The 22,092-nt window shown below is 28.6% G+C and overlaps 1 long non-coding RNA gene across 1 annotated transcript in view; it reads left to right on the forward strand.

The window, feature by feature from the left end:
* The window catches only part of LOC136080764 (uncharacterized), a 19,470-nt gene extending 4,837 nt beyond the window's left edge, over positions 1–14,633 (forward strand). Inside the window, exons 3-4 of the long non-coding RNA XR_010638630.1 lie at positions 227–364; positions 14,161–14,633. This is a non-coding gene — a long non-coding RNA (uncharacterized LOC136080764). The remainder of the gene's footprint in view (positions 1–226; positions 365–14,160) is intronic.
* The last annotated feature ends 7,459 nt before the right edge of the window (positions 14,634–22,092 follow it).

The raw sequence follows: 22,092 nt of genomic DNA on the forward strand, positions 1-22,092 counted from the left end.
GAAGTCTTCTAAGTATTTGCCAGAGAAGTCTTCTGCCAGACAGTAGCTGGATACATTTAATGTCTGCACAAGATGAGTTTTTTTAATGAGACACCATCTTTAGCCAACTCAACTAGAGCCCTAAGACATTTATTTAAATATCAGCACATTTATTGAGAAATTTGTATATTTATGACTTGCAAATTATTTAACTGCATTTTATAACTATTATTTGTTTTATCAACAGGATTAAAGCAATAAAGATGTCATACATGGTTTATGCCAAGAACATCACAACTCCAGAAATCGGTAACACCAACCTAACTGCCGACCTTAGAGTATTGGGGAAGGCAAAAAATTGCCAAACTCGTTTCTATGTTTTATGGTAAGACATTTATATCAAGTTTTTTTTTGCCAAACTGATGCTGTTTTTTGATTGAAAAAGGATAATTATGGCCAACCTAATTTTTCCTAATTTTAAGGGTTGCAACTCTTATCAACATTCTATTGTCAACAGCAATACCATTTTCATAAGCAGTAGTAGTTTTGTCAACATTATTGCTAAACCAAAAATGAAAACAAACTATTTTTTAATAAAAGCCCATGAGAGGAAGACAATTGATCTCAAACTAGTACTGTAGATTATTGTACTACAGATGCACTGTAGTAAGATAGCTAATAATACGTATAGTTTGCTTTCAATTTTTTTTGAAATATAACAGATTAGAGTCAGGAATACATTTATGTATGCAGTATGATGTATAAAATCTGCATATAATTAAAGACATCCGAAGCAAGCAACTAAGCCTGCATTACTGTCAAAATATTGACAGACAGAGGTTGCAAGTATGTGGCAATAATGTTTTTTTTTGATATTATTTTTGTTATTAATGCACCCTGCATAAATACTGCACTTCCTACAGCATAGTAAATGTGAACACTATCTAGAATAAGTACACATAAAGAAAACAATAAAAGTTAAAGGACATTAAGGTGAGTTAAACAATTTAACAAATGATCATTATCATTACTGTGGATGTACGAGCATTGAAAATACCAAAAAACAAGCCAATCGCTCATATTTCTGTCCTAAGCTAAACATTAACACCTTTATAGCTACTCAAAAAAAGATGTTTGCTGTTAAATATGAACCAAGGTAAAGGGTAGTTTCATTGCCAGTATTATCGATTCCTTCCTTGTAAATTATTTCAAATAATATTATGCAGAACATTTAGATATAAATAAATTTATTTAGATATAAACAAAGATATTATTTTAGTGACGGTTGCCTGAATTCAAAATAAGGGGTTATTTAAGTTCAGTGCAAAAATCACTATTTTCTTAATCTCCATTTAATCTCCCAGTTTTCATGAAATATTTTAATAAAAGGGCAAAGTCTGAGATCATTGTGTCTTTGAAGTAAAGCAATAGCACTTAATAAAGTACAAAACCAGTCAGGTTACTAATCAATCAACCAAGTATCCAATTAACTATTCTACATATTCAGCGTTAAGGTCATTTTGTATTTTATTTTAACAGTATTATATAAAAAATATTTATGAGGTCATACAACACACAAACCGTTTGACATGTGTTGTGAACATTTACATTTGAAGGACCCTGTATTTCAGTTTTGGGCTGTCACTATTTTATTCAGCATGATTTTGTATTAATGGCCTAGTAATTTCTTTACTTATAAAAAGAGAAAAAAGTGTTTTTTAAAGTTCATTAAGTTTCTATAACAATAAGACTGTTTGATTAAAGAACTTTCAAGAAATAATTGATAATCTCCTCGTTTAGATATGAACGATGGAATTAAAAAATAGCTTTTTCTTTGTAAACTTAGTAGATGGTAGCTCCCCATCTTTCAACTTTTTTTTTGTTTCATAGCACCAAACTTGTTTAAGAGAAATGTGAAGCTCACATATCTTAGGTTTTTATTATTAGAAAATTTTTTTTTTTTTTTTGAAGAATATCATCAACAACTTAACATTTTGTGATAATGTTAATCAAGTCTGAAGCCCATTTTTCGGTAATACGATCTGTTTCTTTAAAGAAAGCAACTCCAGTATATCTTCTATAGGCAGAACATCCATAAATTAAACAGTTTTCATCCAGAATTTGCCATATCAGTAAAGTTTTTTAAAGAAAAGCAGTTAGTTCCTTATAAAAGTTAGTTTTTTAAAACTTGTGCAGGGTTGGAGATCAGGGGATAGCGAAAATCACATACAACAAGTTCGAACAATAGATCTTTATTTGCATTTAGGCTATCTATTTCTTATGACTTATGTCATAACAAATGCAGCAATGTATTACATTGTCTGGGGTCAAAGCACAAAACTAAAAAGTAATTAAGTGTAATATATATGTTAAGGTGAGGTGAAAATTACTTTTTTTGAAAGTTTCTTCAGTTACACCCCTAGATTTGTTCTATATTATAAAATAACACTTGATTTAAAAAGATTATAAACAAAAAACATTTTAACTGAACCTTGAAGATTTAGCTGGTCTTTAATATAATCTGAAAAAAATTACTTCAAAAAAATGTCAACCTTGTAATATCTGTGTTTGGCATAAATCACATATGCCTCGTTGTATCATTATTATTACTTGAAATAAATATGGCGGTATGCACGCTTTAAACTTTATGTTATATTTAGTTCTTAATCTAGCATTATCCTTAGAATATTACATGATGCCAGAAGTAAACCTGTGTTTAATTTATAATGGAACAACTTAGACCATTAGAGGCAATGGATTTAAATGGTAATGTTTCAGAAAACTGGCGAAAATGGAAGCAGAGATGGAATCATTATAAAATAGCTTCAGGAGTCAATGAGAAAAATAAAGATATTCAATGTGGTGTTTACCTTCGTATGATTTGCGAAGACGCTTTAAGAGTATATGATACATTCATTTTCACAATCAAAGAAAACAATAAATTAACACCTTTAGTTCAAAAGTTTGAATATTATTTCAGCCCAAAAAAAACATAACTTATGTAGATTATTTATTCAATACATATGTGCAAGACAGCAGACTATTAACTGACTTCTTGATTGATTTACAAAATAAAGCTAAAACATGCGAGTTTGGAACCCTCGAAAAAAGCCTAATACGTGACAGAATAGTCTGTGGTATTGACTCTAAAGCTGCCAGAGAACGACTACTTTGAGACACTGAGCTCATTCGAGAAAAAACAATCAATTTTATGAGAGCCTGTGAAACCTCGAAAACACAACCAAAAGCACTCCAAAAATACAATCCAGGCAGATTCTATAAACAAACATGGAAACACAACTAAACTCAACTCCATAAAGACTGATCGACTTTTACAAATCTTGCTATTAATGTGAATCACAACATACTTTTTGCCCAGCATATGGTCTAAAGTGTACAGCATGTGGAAAACTAAACCATTTTTCTAGAGTATTCAGATCAAAAACTAATCGCTTCAATGCTAATTGCATAGACCAAGTTGATCAAAAAGAAGTCAACGTTGCAGAGTTATATATTCATCATGTTGCAGCATCGATAGAATGTACTGACGATTAAACAACAAAGATTACAGTCAACAACAAAGATATAACATTTAAATTAGATACTGGAGCCCAATGCAACGTCATTTCATACAACGTTTACAAATCTTTACCTGGAAGGCCTCCTCTCAAAAAAGCAATAACTAGACTAAAATCATGTCGGAAACAATATTCCTGTATTAGGAACTTGCAATCTGACTGTTAAAAAAAAACATTTTACGAGTGTGCCAATTTTTTGTTGTATCTCTTTCTGATGTAAAACCACTTCTTGGTCTAAGTTCCTGCAAATTTCTTGAAGTACTAAACATTAACGATGTTGAAATTGATAAAGGTACCATTTTAAAACATTATGGTGACGATTATACCGGTCTTGGTTTAGCTAAAGAAAACTATCATGTTGCAGTTGCTAAAAATGCAATCCCATTTATTCATGCACCAATGACTGTCCTACGTAAACTTAAAAGCACACTTAAGCACACTGTCTTGTAAAAGCCACAGTTATCTCAAAAATCTCTAAACCGACACCGTGGGTACACCCAATGGTCATCAAAGAGAAAAAAGATGGATCCTTAAGAATATGTATTGATCCGAAAGAACTAAACAAGTCTGTTTTAAGACAATACAAAACCACTCCATCTACAGAAGAAATCTATAGCAAACTTTGTGGCAACAAAGTTTTCACTGTCATAGACATGGCTGATTGCTATTGGCATATAAAACTAGATCAACCTTCCTCAGAGTTATGCACATTTAATACTCTTTATGGCCGATACAAATTTAACCGCATGCCATTCAGGATATCATAGGCGTTGGATGCTGCACAGAAGATAATTGAAATTTACTTTGGTGATATCCTTAATGTTCTAGCTATCCACAATGACTTGATCATTGCAGCTAAAATAGATGCAGAGCATGATACAATTTTCCAACAAATTCTACTACGAGCTCGTGAGAGAACATCAAATTCAACCTAAAATAAATACAATTTCGTGTATCTAAAGTCAAGTATCTCTGGAATATAATCAACCATGAAGGCATAATATTTGATCCTGATCAAAGTAAAGCCATATCTACCTACCCATTGCCTGCATGTCGAGCAGACTTGCAACGGCTCTTAGGAATAGTCAACTATCTGCGACAATTCATCCCAAATATGTCAGAGTTAACAGCTCCCCTCCGCTAGCTGCTTTAAAAAGATATGCGCTGGTCATGGAACAATAAACATACCAGTGCTATGGAAAAAATTAAACAGGTTTTTTCATCTCCTCCTTTACTCTCATTCTTCAACACATAAAAAAATGTCCAGATTCAGGTGGACGCATCTTCACATGGATTAGGAGCCTGTATTATGCCATAAGGTCACCGGATCAGCTACACATCTTGTAGTTTAACCATAACAGAACAGGGATATGCCCAGATAGAGAAAAAACTTAGCAATTGATTTTGGTTGTGAACGTTTCAACCAATATACCTATGGGTGACAGGTCTCCTTAGAAAGTGATCATAAACCTCTTGAAAACATTTTGCACAAGTCACTGTCAGAAGCACCAAATCGAATACAAAGACTTCTGATAAGACTCCAAAACTGTCAAGTTGTAGTAAAATATGTTCCAGGAAAAGATCTACAGATTGCTGACTCTTTACCAAGTACCCACCTCCACAATTTTGACGAGGATGATACCCTAAATGAGGATTGCAACGTTATGGTCTACACTCTAGTTCAAAATCTGCCAATATCAACTGATAGACTAAAGCAATTGCAGCACGACACTAAACTTGACCCTGTGCTCTCTCAAATAATAAACTATATAATTTATGGTTGGCCCCGAAACCGACAAATACTTTGCAGTGAAGAAAAGAAATATTAGACTATCAGAAACAGCTTACACCCAGCAGAGGGAATAACTCTAAAAGAAAATAAAATAGTCACACCAACTGCTATGAGACCCCTTATATTAAGACAGCTTCATTTAACACACTTTGGCACTAAAAAGACAAAAGCTAGAGCTCGAAACGCTGTTTACTGGCCAGGACTTACAAGCGACATTGATAAACTAATACTTAATTGCCAAAAATGCCTTAAAAACCGTAACAACAACAAAAAGGAAAAAATCATTTAACACGACATTTCTGTCTTACCGTGGAGTAAAGTAGGATCTGACATATATGAGTTGCATGGAAAAATATATGTAATTGTTAAAGACTACTTTTCTAAATTTATTGAGAACAGTGTCATTCCTGACAAAACGGCATTCTCTGTAATCAAATTCAAGAAAACCATTTTTACACGTCACGGAATACCTTCAACTCTCAATGCCGATAACAACCCTTACAACAGTGCAGAGTTCCTTAACTTCTCAAAAGAATATGGGTTCAACTTCAGTCCATCAAGTCCTAACTACCTCCAACCAAATGGTCTCTGTGAAATGGGCGTGAAAGTTATGAAGAAAATACTAAAAAAATGCGACTACACTGATCTTGGTCTTCTAGAATACCTCAACATGCCTCTCACAGGTATGGACTACTCTCCATCCCATCTTCTCATTAACAGAAGAACGCGAACAACCCTACCTATCCACCACGATTTACTTATACCAGCAGTTCCTTTAAATGTTGATAGTCAGATCATCGAATCCAAAAATCATCAAAATTATTACTATGATTAGAATACATCTGAATTCCCAAATTTTGTAGCAAACGACACCGCCCGTATGAGAAAAGATGGAACATGGGAAAAAGTGACAGTTAAAGAAAAACTAACATTACCCAGATCGTGCAATGTGGTAGATAAGTACGGAAGAGTATATTGACGCAATCATAATCATCTGATTAAAACTAATGAGTAACCACTAGCATATCAGCATGAACAACTTGATTTACCATACAAAATAGCGGCAGCTATCACACCTACATCAAATGAGGAAACAGCAAACAATTAAATCGAAGGTGCTACAAGTATTAATGAAACTCTGTCTACTGAACCGCAGCCTGACGTTCGAAGATCGTCCAAGACTAAAAACAGACCTGCCCACTTGAGAGACTGCATGTTACTGTGTATATTATAAAGAACTTATTTAACTATATAATATAAACACATCTTTAAAAAAAGAATAAAAAAAAAAACTTATGGAAGGAATATCTGTCTTCGGCAAAATAAACATATGCCTCGTGCTATTATTATTACTTGAAATAAATATGGCGGTATGCACGCGTTAAACTTTATGTTGTATTTAATTCTTAATCTAGCATTATCCTTAGAATGTTACAAACCTCGTACTCAAAGGAGGCAAAATTTCATTTAAAAATTTAAAATTAGTTTTAAAAGTTTAAAATGATATTTTATAAAAACATTTAAAAATAAAATATTTATATAAGAATAGATTTAATCTAACAACCCTGGAAATAAGAAGAAATAGCAGAAATCTGATTTAAATGTTTTAGCTAGAAAATCATTTATAAAAAGTAGAGTGGAACTTACACTCTACTATTTATAAGGCATTCGAAATAATTATATATATATATATATATATATATATATATATATATATATATATATATATATATATATATATATATATATATATATATATATACATATATATATATATATATATATATATATATATATATATATATATATATATATATACATATATATATATATATATATATATATATATATATATATATATATATATATATATATATATATATATATATATATACGAATAAAAGCCGTTGCACAGAGAAACATGTTAATTGCGGATATGATGCATATTGTACTCAGAACTAATTGCCAGAATGAAGCCAGTGCTCTACCACTACGACACCATAGCATTTAATCAACCAGCCGTTTTTGACTTTACTTTCACATCAATACATCCTATTACGACACAACTCTCATCACCACTCCACTAAAAAAAAATTCTTTACTAGCAAAAACAAATCCTTTAATATAAAATATGTAGGTGAAATGCAATGGTTTCTTTGTTTAATACGGTGTAACTATCTAAGTTCTTTTGTATTTTTTATCAAAGGACTTTAATGCAAGATAAGCAAACGAAGTCTTATATGAAAGGATTTTACTTTTTACAAAGGTCAAATGCCGACTGCAGTAATCTAGCTAGAGCTCTGCCTTGTTAAAATATAGTTTTTAATAAACACTTTACCAAATGACTTTATTTCATGTTTCTGGTTTTAAAAAGGTTTTACTTGTAAATGTTTGTTCTGGCAGTTAAACACTCTAATGTGGAGTCATCAACTATTTTTTGATTACATATATATATATATATATATATATATATATATATATATATATATATATATATATATATATATATATATATATATATATATATATATATTTATATATATATATATATATATATTTATATATATATATATATACATATATATATATATATATATGTTAAATAACATACCTTTACCTTTTATCTTAAACAATAGGTAATTTGGCTTACAAATAAAACATCTTTTAACTAATTTATTGACAATAATTTTCAAAAGAATTGAAATATCTAAAGTTCTATTTGTTTTGAACTACTTTTATATATGATGCTATTTTTTAAAAGTATTTTTATACTTTTAAATAAGTGCATTGTATTAAGTATTTATAATAAAGATATAGTTCTAAATGCAAACATAAGTTTTACTCACCTGCTGTAAATTTACTAATCACTACTATTTACACAATTAAGCTTCAGCATTATCATTATGTATCAGATTATTTTTGAAAACTATTGCTAATGTTGAAGTTACTTTTATCATAGTTAATAAAAGCACAAGAAACATTTTTGATGAAAACAAAACCAATCTTGAATAAAATGTTCAAGCAAAATTTGTGTTAAAACCAGAACCAATATTTTTAATCTTTAAAGGCTTTAAATGAGAGGACAAACAACCAATATTTTTTAAAAAAATAGGTTCTTTAAACGAACTCATATCTATAATTTTAATTAAAATTGTTTTTCGAGTGTTATTAAAAAAAATTTACTTTCCACCATAACCTATGCCATAAAACTAATAAATATTTTTCTCAGATTTTTCCATAGTTAAAAAAAATTAAGCAAACAAAAAGTAAAATCTTACAGATTATTAACTTTGTACTTGTCTTTATGCTTTTGTTCAAGAAATCTATTATTATATATATATATATATATATATATATATATATATATATATATATATATATATATATATATATATATATATATGTATATATATATATGTATATATATATATACTAATATATGACAATAATTAAAAAATGATAAATTTAGATACAATAAACATACAACTAATATAAAAGTAAGTGCACAAGAACAACTCATGAGAAACAGTTCCTTTTTATCAACTGCACGATATCAATACAAAAAAGTTATTGTCTGATGCTGAGATCCATTTGTTTTAGATAACTACACGTTGTTTTTTATTTCATAAGTTAGGTTCTAGAGACTTAGAGGTTCTTTAATAATGTCACTAACAAAGAAAATCGTAAACATCTCTCATATATGCATCTGACCTTATTACCTATTCAAGAATAAGGTAAAGCAATTTACAAAGACTTTGTCTTCTAATTTATTGATTTTCTTATTATTTTCTATTTGCTTTGTGTTATTTCTATACATTAAATTGTTTATTTTTATACATACGCATACATGCATGTGTACAGATTTGTCTTTTCTAATGTAAGTGTACATGATATTATATATATTAACATATTTGCTTATATTTACATCACGCGCATCCCTTACCACCCTCATGAGATCTCTAAGAATGTTGGAGCTGTATTAAAAACTGGGATAGGGATTGGGGTTTTTGGCTTTTGTAGTGTAGTCCTGTTATATTGCAATATTGACTAGCATGACTCAGAGTGCAGGCGGTGAGATCTGTTGCAAGGACACGCCCCTGACGAGTGGCGTTAGTGCAGGTCTCCGGCTCTCCAATACGTCATTGGTGATCGCAGTGCATTCCTGAGGAGGGGGATCACCATTATCCACTACTTAATTCTGATTGGTTACCATGGCACCAACATTTTTTTTACCTCCTACACCCACGTATTATAGCGCTTTGTGAGCTTTATATTATGAATTTGTTACATTAACAACATTTATATAGTTTTATCTCACACAGGTGATTATCAGTTTTCAAATTGTTATCTAGAGTTTAGACCATATATAGTAGCACATTTTCTAGCCTATTTTTTCTTTTTATATTGTTCGTACTTATATTTTTTATCATTTTACTTTATATTTTATCATCTACTTATTTTATTGTTTTTGTATGGTGCGATAATTTTAGCCATGGTTGCCTTTAATGAGCCAGCGGATCGATATTGACTTGTTTACTCATAGACCATTGTTTTATCATTTGTTTAGTATGACTAGAGCGTGAGTTATTGTTCACCTAATCCCTGAGTCCTAAAACTTTCTTCCTCCTACAAAATAGTCTTTACATTCATTTATGATTCTCACCCAATGACATCATCTACAATCTACTTCTATTTTCACATCTCCCAGATCTACGTGACTGGACGGCTCCGTTGGTCACTTTTTGCGACCATTGTGTCGCATAAACAAACAAATTTATTCTTTGTGGCTGGTGAGCCCCGACTTCTTCCAATGTGCACTACAACGACAAAACGGACATTAGGCTATCCCGCTGGATGTGGTTACGGCGCTTAATAACCTAATGGCTACGCTAACACTCACGCACACGTTCATTCGGAAGATCCACAATGCACGTCGGATCAGCGCTCGCTGACTATGTGCTCGTATCTAAAATCTCACTTCGTAGCACATCATTCCACACCAGCACGGGGCAGTAGCTCTTTTGACTAAGAGCGATGGCTTGTGGCCTACGGTGACTAATGTATGCATTCGATCAATTGAAATCCATTCTGTAGGTCTTACGTCTGGCTCTGATGTGCTAGCCCATAAGCGCAAGGAGTGAGTGTGTTTAGCTTTCTATTCACCCGATTTGAAAGTGAACGAAAACATAACGAGACCAGACGAGACGACCAAACGATACATACTAATGCACTACACCATCACACCTGTAGACATCAGCAGCCTCTAAAATCATTATATCAAATATTTGTTCTTTGTTGCATATGTTCAACACTCAGAGTGAATAGAGCGTTAGTTGCTCCTCCCCATACCCCCTTATCGTCTATTCTTCGTTTTTCTACTTCACAAAAGTCTTGCCACACATTTTATATTTTCTTATGATTTTTATTTTTTATTCAATGACACCACCTACAATCTGTTTTTATTTTCATATCTCCCAGGTCTACGTAACTGGACGGCTCCGTTGGTCACTTTTTGCGACCATTGTGTCGCATAAACAATCAAAACTGCTAAAACATTAAAACAGACGTGATCAATTTGTAAAGAAAAAACATAAAAACATTATCACCTGACAACATCATCATAATTGTTTCTGTATACACCATTAAGATTTTCTGAAGGAAAGCTCATCGCAATTATGTTTGGCTTGATATCTAAAAACTTATTTAAAGATTTTACTAAAACACTTAATCATATCATGCAGATTTAAAATTATCAAACCATCAACATAATAATTGCTAGTAACAATTGGCCCAAAACAATATCAGAATTTATGTAGCTTTAAAATCATCACATTCAAAATCACTTAAAACACTTAAGAACTTTTTGCACTTAATAAAAATTTAAAATTTAAAAATAAATTAGCAGAATCAAAATAATAAAGAATTTTACCGTTTCTATGTTTTAAAATAAGTTATTTTGAAAAAGATACATGCGAGGTCTAAATCAAACTCATTGTCAATGTACCTTCTTTTTTTTTTGCTAACTACATTCTTGATATAAGTCATCTCCTTTCTATTCTAGTCGATAATCTTAAGTAAACCAAATAAAATCATTTTCTTTCTAAAAAATTAATGTCTTAATATTGAATTAAAAATTTATTTATGCAACTATCAAATAATTAAAAACTTAAAAATTTATATTTATATACAAATTTACTCGCACACAAAATAAAAAAACAATGTGAACATTGTATCCTTATGTTTTTCATCAAGTTGTTCATCGAACCTGGTAAAATATACAGTCCTTAAAATGCCATGACAACCGATATGAAAATCAATAAGCTAACCTATAAACTTCAAGATTATATAATGATTAGTTATTCAAGACATGACTACTACTATCTTTTTAAATATCATGAAAAACTTATAAATGAATTTCTGATGAATACTTTCTTACCATTTAAATAAATGTTTAGAAACAACTCTGTTGATCATTTCAAAATATACTTATCATTTAAAAAGTGTAATTAGTGAATATATAATTAAAAAATATTTTATTATAAATAACATTATTAATTAAATATCAAGTTCCCCCAAATTTGGAGCTAGTGGTTACTAGTGGTTACTAGTGGTTACAATAACATTACTTTACTTTACCTACACTGCGTTAGCAGTGTAGGTAAAGTAAAGTATTTTTTTTATCTTTTCCATATTTTTTATTTAAAAAAAAGTCATTTAAAAAAAAAAAAAATTTATTCATTAAATATCTAATAAGTTTAAAATAAGTATAAAATTATTATAATCTTTAACATAGTGACTCTATAGTTGATGAACCATGTGCAACCAAATAATAATGTTATGATTACTTTTTTTCACATTAAAATAACCTTCGGTGAACATCTAAATCATATCTTTCAAGAACTCTTTTAAATCAAATTAGAAATATCAAAGCTCAATGAAATATGAAATACCTACATAAAATACCTACTAAATATTTATTTTAAAGTAAGTTAAAACAACATTAAAATTACAAATAAAATTATAAATCATTTAACAACGGAAAGATTGACTTCTATAAAAACTCTTATGCAATTTGCTAAGGAATGTTTGTATCAGCACAAAGTAAACTTCAGCCATTTGTTAATATCTAATGTTAAACAGGAATGACTGTTTTTTAAAGATAAGAAGTGCAAATACAAAGCACTGATTTATCAATTCAGAAATGTGATGTTTATTCCGCAATAGAATTATAGTGGAGTAATAAAGACAAAAAAAACTAGCAACATTTATCAACAAAAAAGCGACTGTTTTTCATGTCAATAGTGGTAGCAAAAGTTGAGGAGATTTTATTGAATCTCTTTTTGATAACAATTTCAAAACAATTCCAAATTATTTTGAATAAAAAATTATTTTCAATTTTTTTTCATAAAAATAAAGTATTCTTCTTTTTTGATACCTCAATACTTAATACGATGTTAGTTACACAAATAATAAACTCAGTCAATACCTCGGTGTATATAGAACTTACTGATATTGATTTTAGAAAAAACATCAAAAAACACATCAAGTTCTTTTCTTTTGTTGTTGTTCTTTTTCAATTATGAAAATGTTAAAATTACTCAGCTTAAGTAAATTCCTTCTAATTTAAACACCTTTAAAACTTTAGAATTTAACTTTTAAAATATTGCTATTAAACAATACTGTTAATACAAATACTGTAAGCATATTTAGGTTAGTCATTTTAATGATGCCCTTTCTACTTTGACAAAGTCTAAAAATGCACTATAAACTTAATTAAACCTGTTCTAGCTGCCAAATTGATTCTACTCATGGAAGTGATCTATAATCTACTATCTACATATGAAGGGTTATGGCAAAAAAAAAGACTTTACTCTTTTTTCTTTTCGAAAAACTGGTTGGATTAAAGTCAACTGTTTTAAACTTAATGTAAGAATATATCAAGACAGTGGTAACGAAAACCAGAAAAACTTAGTGTATATGTGTGTACTATGTAAATAAACATAGTGTATATGTATGTGTCTATGAACATAAAAGTAAACTTAACATAACTAAGATGTAAGCAATAAAAAATTAATTAAATGGGATAGTTTTTTTAAATGGCAGGAATAAGACCAAAACAATGTTCTTTTTCGTAATTTGAAAATCATAATGTTATCAGGCATGAAAACATTATGATTTTTTTTTTAATTTTTCTTTTTTAATTTTCTTCTTTTTTATTTTTAACCATAAGGATTGTAACACAATAGACAAAAAAATGCACAACTAAGTATACAATATTTTTCAAATTTCATTTTCGTTGTTATACATGTTTTCTATTTAATTGCTATTGTTTTTAATATATTAAACTACATTTATAATATATTCGATAAAAATCTATTATAAAGTAACAGTGCAATATTATTAATTGTTTTTACCCTATTCAGTTGTTCTTAACCTAAAAAATGTATAAAAAACTAAACCGTGTCAAATTATATAATTTCAAAGTACATTCTAAAACTTCAATAAAAATTGAATACTCATATCAGGTCCAGGTAGAGAGAGGTATTATCACTTATTACTTATTACTCAAAGTAATTACACAAAGTGAAAAAAATAGAAATAATACTATTAGATAATCATGCATTAAAGCGGCTTAAAATAGTTTATTTTTAAGCTAAAGAGCTCTCCTCGTACAGATTTAAAACCTCTTAATTTAAAACAAAAATCAAACTAATTATACTTAAAGTAATCAGTTTCATTAATATTAATTTTTTTGATTGTTTAATTTTTTTGTTGTTGTTGTTTATTTTCAGAAATTTTTTCATATTTAAGGAGAATAACATTCAGACGTAAAGATCACTTGCTTTCACACGTGGACGTGTTCCAGGGTTGCCAGATATTTTGTATCCAAAAATGGCCAAAATTTAGCCGAGTTCTCCGCAATCGCATTGGTTGAATTTTAAAAATAAAAATCTTATTGGCTCAAACAAAACAATTAAATAAAATTGTAGCAATGATATTCTTAGATCTTGTCAATAAACCGTAAAGTTGTCGCAGTTATAAAAATAAAATGAAATACAAAAACAAGTTAGCTAGATAAAAATATAATAACTTCTTTTTATTCATTCTTTAAGTATAAATTATAAACTATTTAATAGATTACAATGAGTAATATATACTTTTTGACGAAAAAATAAATTTATGAAAGTAGTTTTTTTTAATTTAATAGATATTCTTTAAAATCGTTATTTATGTAATCATTTTATAAATTATATCTTCAATAACAATAACTAAAAGTTTGAAAATAACATTATTATATACGTAATAAAATAAAAATCCTAATAAGCCAATTAAGAATTAAAACAATGATGGAATAAAAATTGGAGGTGTCCCGGATAACTATTTTAACTACCTGACCGATTATCGAATACCCGGATATTACACCATATAATCGGTTGTTTATGTATACCCGGATATTACCGGGGAAATTTTATATATACTTGGATAATATGAATTACATTGGATATATTGAGATATATGTGCGGCCTTGAGGCAGTGGTTAGAGCGCTTACTTTAGAAGCAGGAGATCCAGATTCGAAATAAGCTCTGGACACGTCACGGTTAGGAAGGATGCGTGAACTTCCTGGTTAAATGCACTTCCACGGTGTTTTTTGACAAGACCGTTTGGGTCTTCTTAGGGCACCTAAATTTTATTTATTCATTTTGTCATTAAAAAAGAATACAATGCCGTTTTATATAAATAAAATTTACATGACCGAGGCTAAAAGAAGACAATATTTGACTTATCACTACGCCCCGACGTGCTTTCATCAGCAAGCGTGTTCAATCATTAAAATGTTAACACAATAAAAAATGACTTTGTACCATATAAAAAAATATATACAAATTTTACAAGAATGTTAAGATCAGTAACTAATCTATAATCTAAAGAAAATTGTAAAAAAAAGGATAAAAAATAAATCAATAAATAATAATAATTACACCTAAAAATTAAAAATAAGTTAATAGGAGAATTTAAGGAAAATTTAAATTAAAGACCAGTTAAGAAGATACTTATAAAAGGAAAAAAAAATAAAAAAGAAGACGGAAAAAAGAATCTTAAAAAGAATTTAATTCATTAACATCTTTAAGAAGTTTTTGTTTGAGTTTTTGTTTGAATAGAGAAAGTGAAAAACAATTTTTTAGTTGGTTAAACAATTTTTTAGTTGGTTAAACATTTTTTAGTTGGTTTAATAAAGTGTTCTATAATTTAGGACCTCTGATGGCAATATAAAGTTTAGTAACCTTAGGGCATCTAAATTTTATTTATTTATTTCGTCATTAAAAAAAGAATTCAATGCCCTTTTACGTAAATAAAATTTACATGACCGGGGCAAAATGAAGACAGTATTTGCCTTATCACTACGCCCCGACGTGATTTTATCAGCAACAGTTTACAATCATTAAAATGTTAACACAATAAAAAATTACTTTGTACCATATAAAAAAATAAATACAAATTTTACAAGTAAAATCAGTAACTAATCTATTGTGACTAATCAGTAACTATTCTATAATAAAAGAAAATCGAAAAATAAAAGATAAAAAATAAATGAATAATAATAATTGCACCTAAAAGTTAAAAATAAGTTAATAGGAAAATTTAAGGAAAATTTAAATTAAAGACCAGTTAATAAGATAGTTAAAAAAGAAAACAGAAAAAAAAGAAGACAAAAAAATAAATCTTAAAAAGAATTTAATTCCTTAACATCGTTAAGAAGTTTTTGTTTGAGTTTTTGGTTTGAATAGTGAAAGTGAAGAACAATTTTTCAGTTGGTTATTTAATAAAGCGCTCCATAATTTAGGACCTCTGATGGCAATAGAAAATTTAGAAACCAAATAGTGCATTTTAGGTTGCTCATAATTGTAATTTGAAAATCTTGTAAGGTACTCGTGGTTAATTTTATTGAAAAGTGTATTAAACATTATAGGAGTTATTTTATTATGAAACTTGTACATAAATATAAGAATTTGATAAAGGTTCATCTGAAAAACATTAAGTATGTGATGATTTTTAAATAGTTCTTTAGAATGTGTAAAACAACCTTCACCTGAAATAATTCTGACATCGTGTTTTTGTCTACTAAGCATTTTTTTAACGTTACTTACATTAGAGCTGCACTGTGCAATATTTGCAACGTTTATATAACAATGTATGAGGGAGAAATATAAGATTTTTAAACAGTTTTGGTTTAATAATTGCTTAGCTTTGTATAGAATGCCAATATTTTTTAAAATTTTATCTTCTAACGTTCTTATGTGTTCTCTCCATGTCAAGTTTTTGTCAAGTATCATTCCTAAAAACTTTCATGATGACTCTAATTATTTTAGAGCTACCAATAAAAGGATCAGGAAATTTTAATTATTTATTTTCTTTAGTTTTATTTAAGTTTAAGGACAATTTGTTTGCCTTAAACCATTCCTCTAGATTTGAAGATTCCTTGTTTACTACTTTAAATAAAAGGTTGACATTTCCATTAGAAGAAAAATAAATTCGTGTCATCTGCAAATAAAACTGAATTTAAAATGTTTGAAAATTTATGGAAGTCGTTTACATAAATAAGGAATAACAGTGGACCCAGAATTGAACCTTGGGGAACACCGCAAGTTATAGTCAAGTAATCAGCTTTTCCTTCTTCGTGTGCTATGTATTGTTTTCTATTGCTTAGATATTTTTGAGCCATTCTAAATATGTGCTTTTAATTCCTTAACTTTCAAGTTTTTTATAAGAATGCTATGGTCTACTGTATCAAAGGCTTTGCTAAAATGTATAAAAAAACTCCGAGGATAAACTTACTTTCATCAAAAGCTTTAAATATATCGTGAACAATATTAATAATGACATCGTCAGTTGAATACCCTGGCTGAAATCCAAACTGTTTATTATATAGAATATTATTTATATTTAGAAAAGTTAAACTCGGTTATATAATTCGCTCTAAGATTTTTGAGAAGCTAAGAAGAATTGTAATTTTCAGGATTTGAAATGTCTCCTGATTTGAAAATTGGTATAACCCTCGCAATTTCAAGTTTCTCCGGATAAATACCTAGTTTTAAAGATAGATTAAAAGTATATAAAAGAGGGATTGTTAAGTATCTTATCAATTTTTTAATTACATTATTACTAATATTATTATACCCCACACTTTTGTTTAGTATTAAATGATATACTGCATCTCAGATGTCTTTTTCAGTAATCTCATAATTATCCATTTTAGAAGTCTTATTAGGAGTAAAATATGACTCAAAGTTTACTTCAGTAGTTTCTATTTTCAACGCTAAAGTGGAACCAATACTAAAAAGTATTGATTAAGTGTTTTAGCAATTAAATATTTGTTTGTAAAAGTTTTATTTTCAATGTTTAGGTTTATAGGAAGACTATTTCCGTCAATTTGTTTCGTGCCAATTACTTCCTTAATTATGTTCCCAGTATTTTTTGGATCATTTTTGTGTTTTATTAAATGCTCGGTATCGTAATATTTCTTTGACTTTTTAATAACCATCTCAAAAACACGTTTATAATTTTTGTAATTAGTTTCATTCTTGAAGGTTTTTTTTTTTGAGAAACATATAATCGTTGCTTATTTTTTTGACGACTTTATAATTCCAGGCGTTATCCATGGATTTAATGTTTTTTTTTTCACACATTTTTTAACTACAGGAAAAGCCGTATTGTAAAGTTGTTGTAATTTATCAATAAACTTATCGTATGCCTTATCTGTGTGTTCAATATCAAGTAGGTCAACCCAATTCAAATCTGATAAAATTGTATTAAAATTTTCATGGATTTTTCATTTCATTTATATATTTTTTTAATTTCATTTATATTTTCATTTCATTTATATTTCGTTTATTTTTTTTAACTTTTTGAGCATAGGTGTTATCACATTTTTATGGAAGATAAGAAATACTGGGAAGTGATTTGAAAGGTCGCATTTAAATATTCCTGTTTTGATTTTTGATTTGAATAGTAAATTCATACCATTAGAGATATTTCAGGAAAAATAAACTTTAGTTGGTTGCCTTATTTAACTATGTGTCAAAAGTGGGAGGAGCAATAAGTCTACCATAATTTTTCGGCGCTGAAATCACAATTTTAAAAAGATATAAGTTTTCATTTCTTCATTATTTTAATTGTCATTTTTTTCACCAAGTAATAATATAGTCAAACAATAAATATAAAGTTCTATTTTTTCAATTGAAAAAGAAAAAACACACACACATTATGTGTGTGTGTTTTATTACACACACACACATTAGTTTATTCTACTTCCTCCAAAATGTTTAACAGCTGCCAAAAGTTTGTCGCTATGCTCTGATTGTCCTTCACTTCTTTTATATCTAGACCAGGTAGGTATTAACTTGGCACGTATTTATTCACCATATTATTCAGCATATCTTCCTAAACCGCATCTATGATACTTGATAAATGGAACTACATGGCACAAAATAGTATGAATTTTCCAAGTCAAACTTAGTTTTTTACCAAACACTAAAGCTAGCTCTTGTTTAGAGATAAACGAGTTCTTTAACTTGGAGATTCTTCAACTTCAGTTTCTAAAGTGTTACCAAAGCACGCATCTTTAACAGATCTGAAGTTTTTAAGACATTCAACAAAGGGAGTGAGATAATAATGAGTGTTTTTAATGGCAGGCATCAAGATTTTTAATGATAGCATTTGAGTTGTTGCCATCCCAACCTCTACCTTGGTAACATCTTTAAAGGATATTTTTTGATTTCAACCACCCATCAAAACCAAGTCATAGATCTAAAAAAAAGAGTTCCCATTAAAGTCATACAATTTTTTATAAGGGCCTTGTTGAATTCAGTCTCAGCATATTTAGAGTACCAATAATCCAGGCTTTCAAGAGATCTCAATTTTCCTGACTCTGTTGTTGAGAGACCCTCGCATCAAAGACATGCTCTCAAACCAGCATTAGATGATAAACCAAATACTGAATTAGCACATTTCAAATCAAAGGCTATATTGAATTGAACATTCTGCAAGTATAGTTTTTCTAGAATAAGTTGTGAATTATAATTTGATTCTGGATCATTTTCTGTGATTCCAAGTATCTTGCATCTTTGAACTCCACTGTTTAGAAACCTTCCAGAGTTTACATTATTATCTTCAGGATCAAATATATTTACAATAAATTTCAAGAATAAACCCCCTGAGTCTAAAAAAATACAGACAAGAGTACTGCATGGATCCATTTTCCGCTGTTCAATTATATTTAAAATGAAATTTGATGTTTTTTGGACAAATACAACATCTCTACGAAGAACAGATTCATTTGGTCCCAAGAACTCAATCTAAAGAACAAATACTATTTTAAATATTTTCTTTGGTATTTTGTAATTAGTCAATGCTTATTTTATCCATTACCTTTTCAACTTCATAAAATTTTGAGATTCTCCGATTTCATTTAGTATTTCAAAGATATTTGATATCTTTTCTTAGAGCTGCTATCATATCTTTTGTTTTATTTAGTGAGAGTTCTAAAGCAATTTGCAATTCTTGTACAATTTGAGCAGATAATTGTCTGATAGATCGCCTATCAGTTTTGTTTTCAGGCATACCAACCTTTATAGTTAGTGGTTTTCCTCTTGTTGATATATAAAAGTTGGATTCATATGCTATTTTGTCAGTTTCCATTTTTTTCTTAAGTATTCCTGCTGCAACTTGTTCAGCTTAAAGATAACCAAGACAAAAGCTAAACTTATAAGATTAGAAACAGCTGTTTCTTTCCCACACTGATGTGGTAACCCTGCTCCAATACTAGAAAGACAGTCGGAACATAAATTCCTTTTAGTTTTGATTTCTGTTTCTGGTTCAGATTTATTTTGAACATTCATCCTGCCAGTCTTTTTCGTTTAATCAATCTTGAAAATATAATTTATATAAATATTAATGCATTTATTTTAACATATAATTTCAAACTTAACTAGTTAAACTAATTTGATGTTCCATTATTTTTAAAAACTAATACTATTCCAAAAAACTTTGTTATAATTATAAATTTAATTTGAAAAAATAGAAACAGAATAAAAATTCCAAGATTAATTATTAGTATTACATATATACCTCCATTGCATAACTTTATTTTAAAAGAAAAATTAAATAAATATTATCTTTACTTTGGATATCTTTTCTCCCCAAGCCATTCTTGGATTTTTCCCAGTCTTGAGCAAATACAGATTTCTACGAAAACTTGAACATATATTTGTTGGAAAGATTTCTATTAGTTTTGAATATCCATGAAACACGTATAATTTCATCAATTCTTCCACTGTGCTGTTTACATGTTGTAGAGATTTCGAATTTATTCCAAATTGCTCACAACAACATTAACAAACTTGTTGTAGACACACTGATGGAGTTGACATTATTATAAATATGTAAAGAAGATATTTTTTTAAATCTAAAGATTCATTTTCATTTAAATAAGGATAGCATTTTATATAAAGCTAAGGAATATATAAAGATAATCATGCATTGCATATAATATATAGCATATTTATAATGTATTATATATATTAAAATAAAAAAACTTAAAATCGTTAAATAAAAGACAAGCCATTTATAAAAAAAGAATATTAAAAAATACGTATAAGTAGGTATGCTACATGAAATTTTTTTATTGATTAAATTCTAGGTTGTTATATATCATTAGAAAGAGCTTTTATTGAATATTTTAAAAGTGAAAAAATTATTAAAATCGAACGATTTTAATAATTTTTTAATAAAGATTTTAATAATCGAAAAAAGTTATGACGTTTTAAGTACCGATTTTTAGATATATGGATTTGTTGATAAAACTGTTGTCAAAATAAAGTTTTTTTTAACTAAAATTATTATAACTTTGTCAACTCATATATATGTACCTAAAACTTAGTTTCAATAGATAGATATAAGAATAGCCCACACATTAACACTGTCCTACACCCTCAGGGTGTATATGGTAGACTAGAGGGGCCACCCAACCTTCACCTTCACTGTCATAATATCAATAATTCATCATTAAAAGAGTATTTTCTTTTTGTTATTGCTAGTTTTAATTTGCAAGTTGTTGTTTTTATTTTCTTCTAGAACAAATTTTAAAATTCTTACAATTTAACTTTTCACTCATTTTATCTAAATAAAGCAACATTATAAAAATATTAATTATGACAGTAATAATATAAACGAACAATAATATAAACCTTTTTAAGTTAAAAAGGTTTATATTATTGTTATCAAATATTAATTTATTGTTATTGTTATTAAAGTATAACAATGTGTTTATCAATAATAATAAAATTTAACCTGCAAAGAATTTTATCTCGTACTCTCCCCCCCCCTCCCCGCAAATGATTAAAAAAAAAGGAAATTAGGTACCAAAATTGTGCACCTAAATAGGGTATCACCGCCTCTGAATCTAGCAACGAAATTTGGCAGGAACTTATAAAATGTGCTAACTCGAGTGTCAGAAAAATTGAGAGTTTGTCAGGCTTTATCTTCAATAATTCCTTGATGCAGAAAGTAAAAAACCGTTTTGCCAAAACTTTTGAATATCAACATATATACTTATAAAGTTCATTATTTTAATCAGAAAACACATATTATTAAAGTTTATTCATTCAAGTTTTTAAAAAATATCTATGTTGGTATGAAATTCCGAAAAATAAATCAACTAAAGTATGTACAAGATTATAGAAAAA

The sequence above is a fragment of the Hydra vulgaris genome, chromosome 05, assembly GCF_038396675.1.
Source record: "Hydra vulgaris chromosome 05, alternate assembly HydraT2T_AEP".
Taxonomy (NCBI): domain Eukaryota; kingdom Metazoa; phylum Cnidaria; class Hydrozoa; order Anthoathecata; family Hydridae; genus Hydra; species Hydra vulgaris.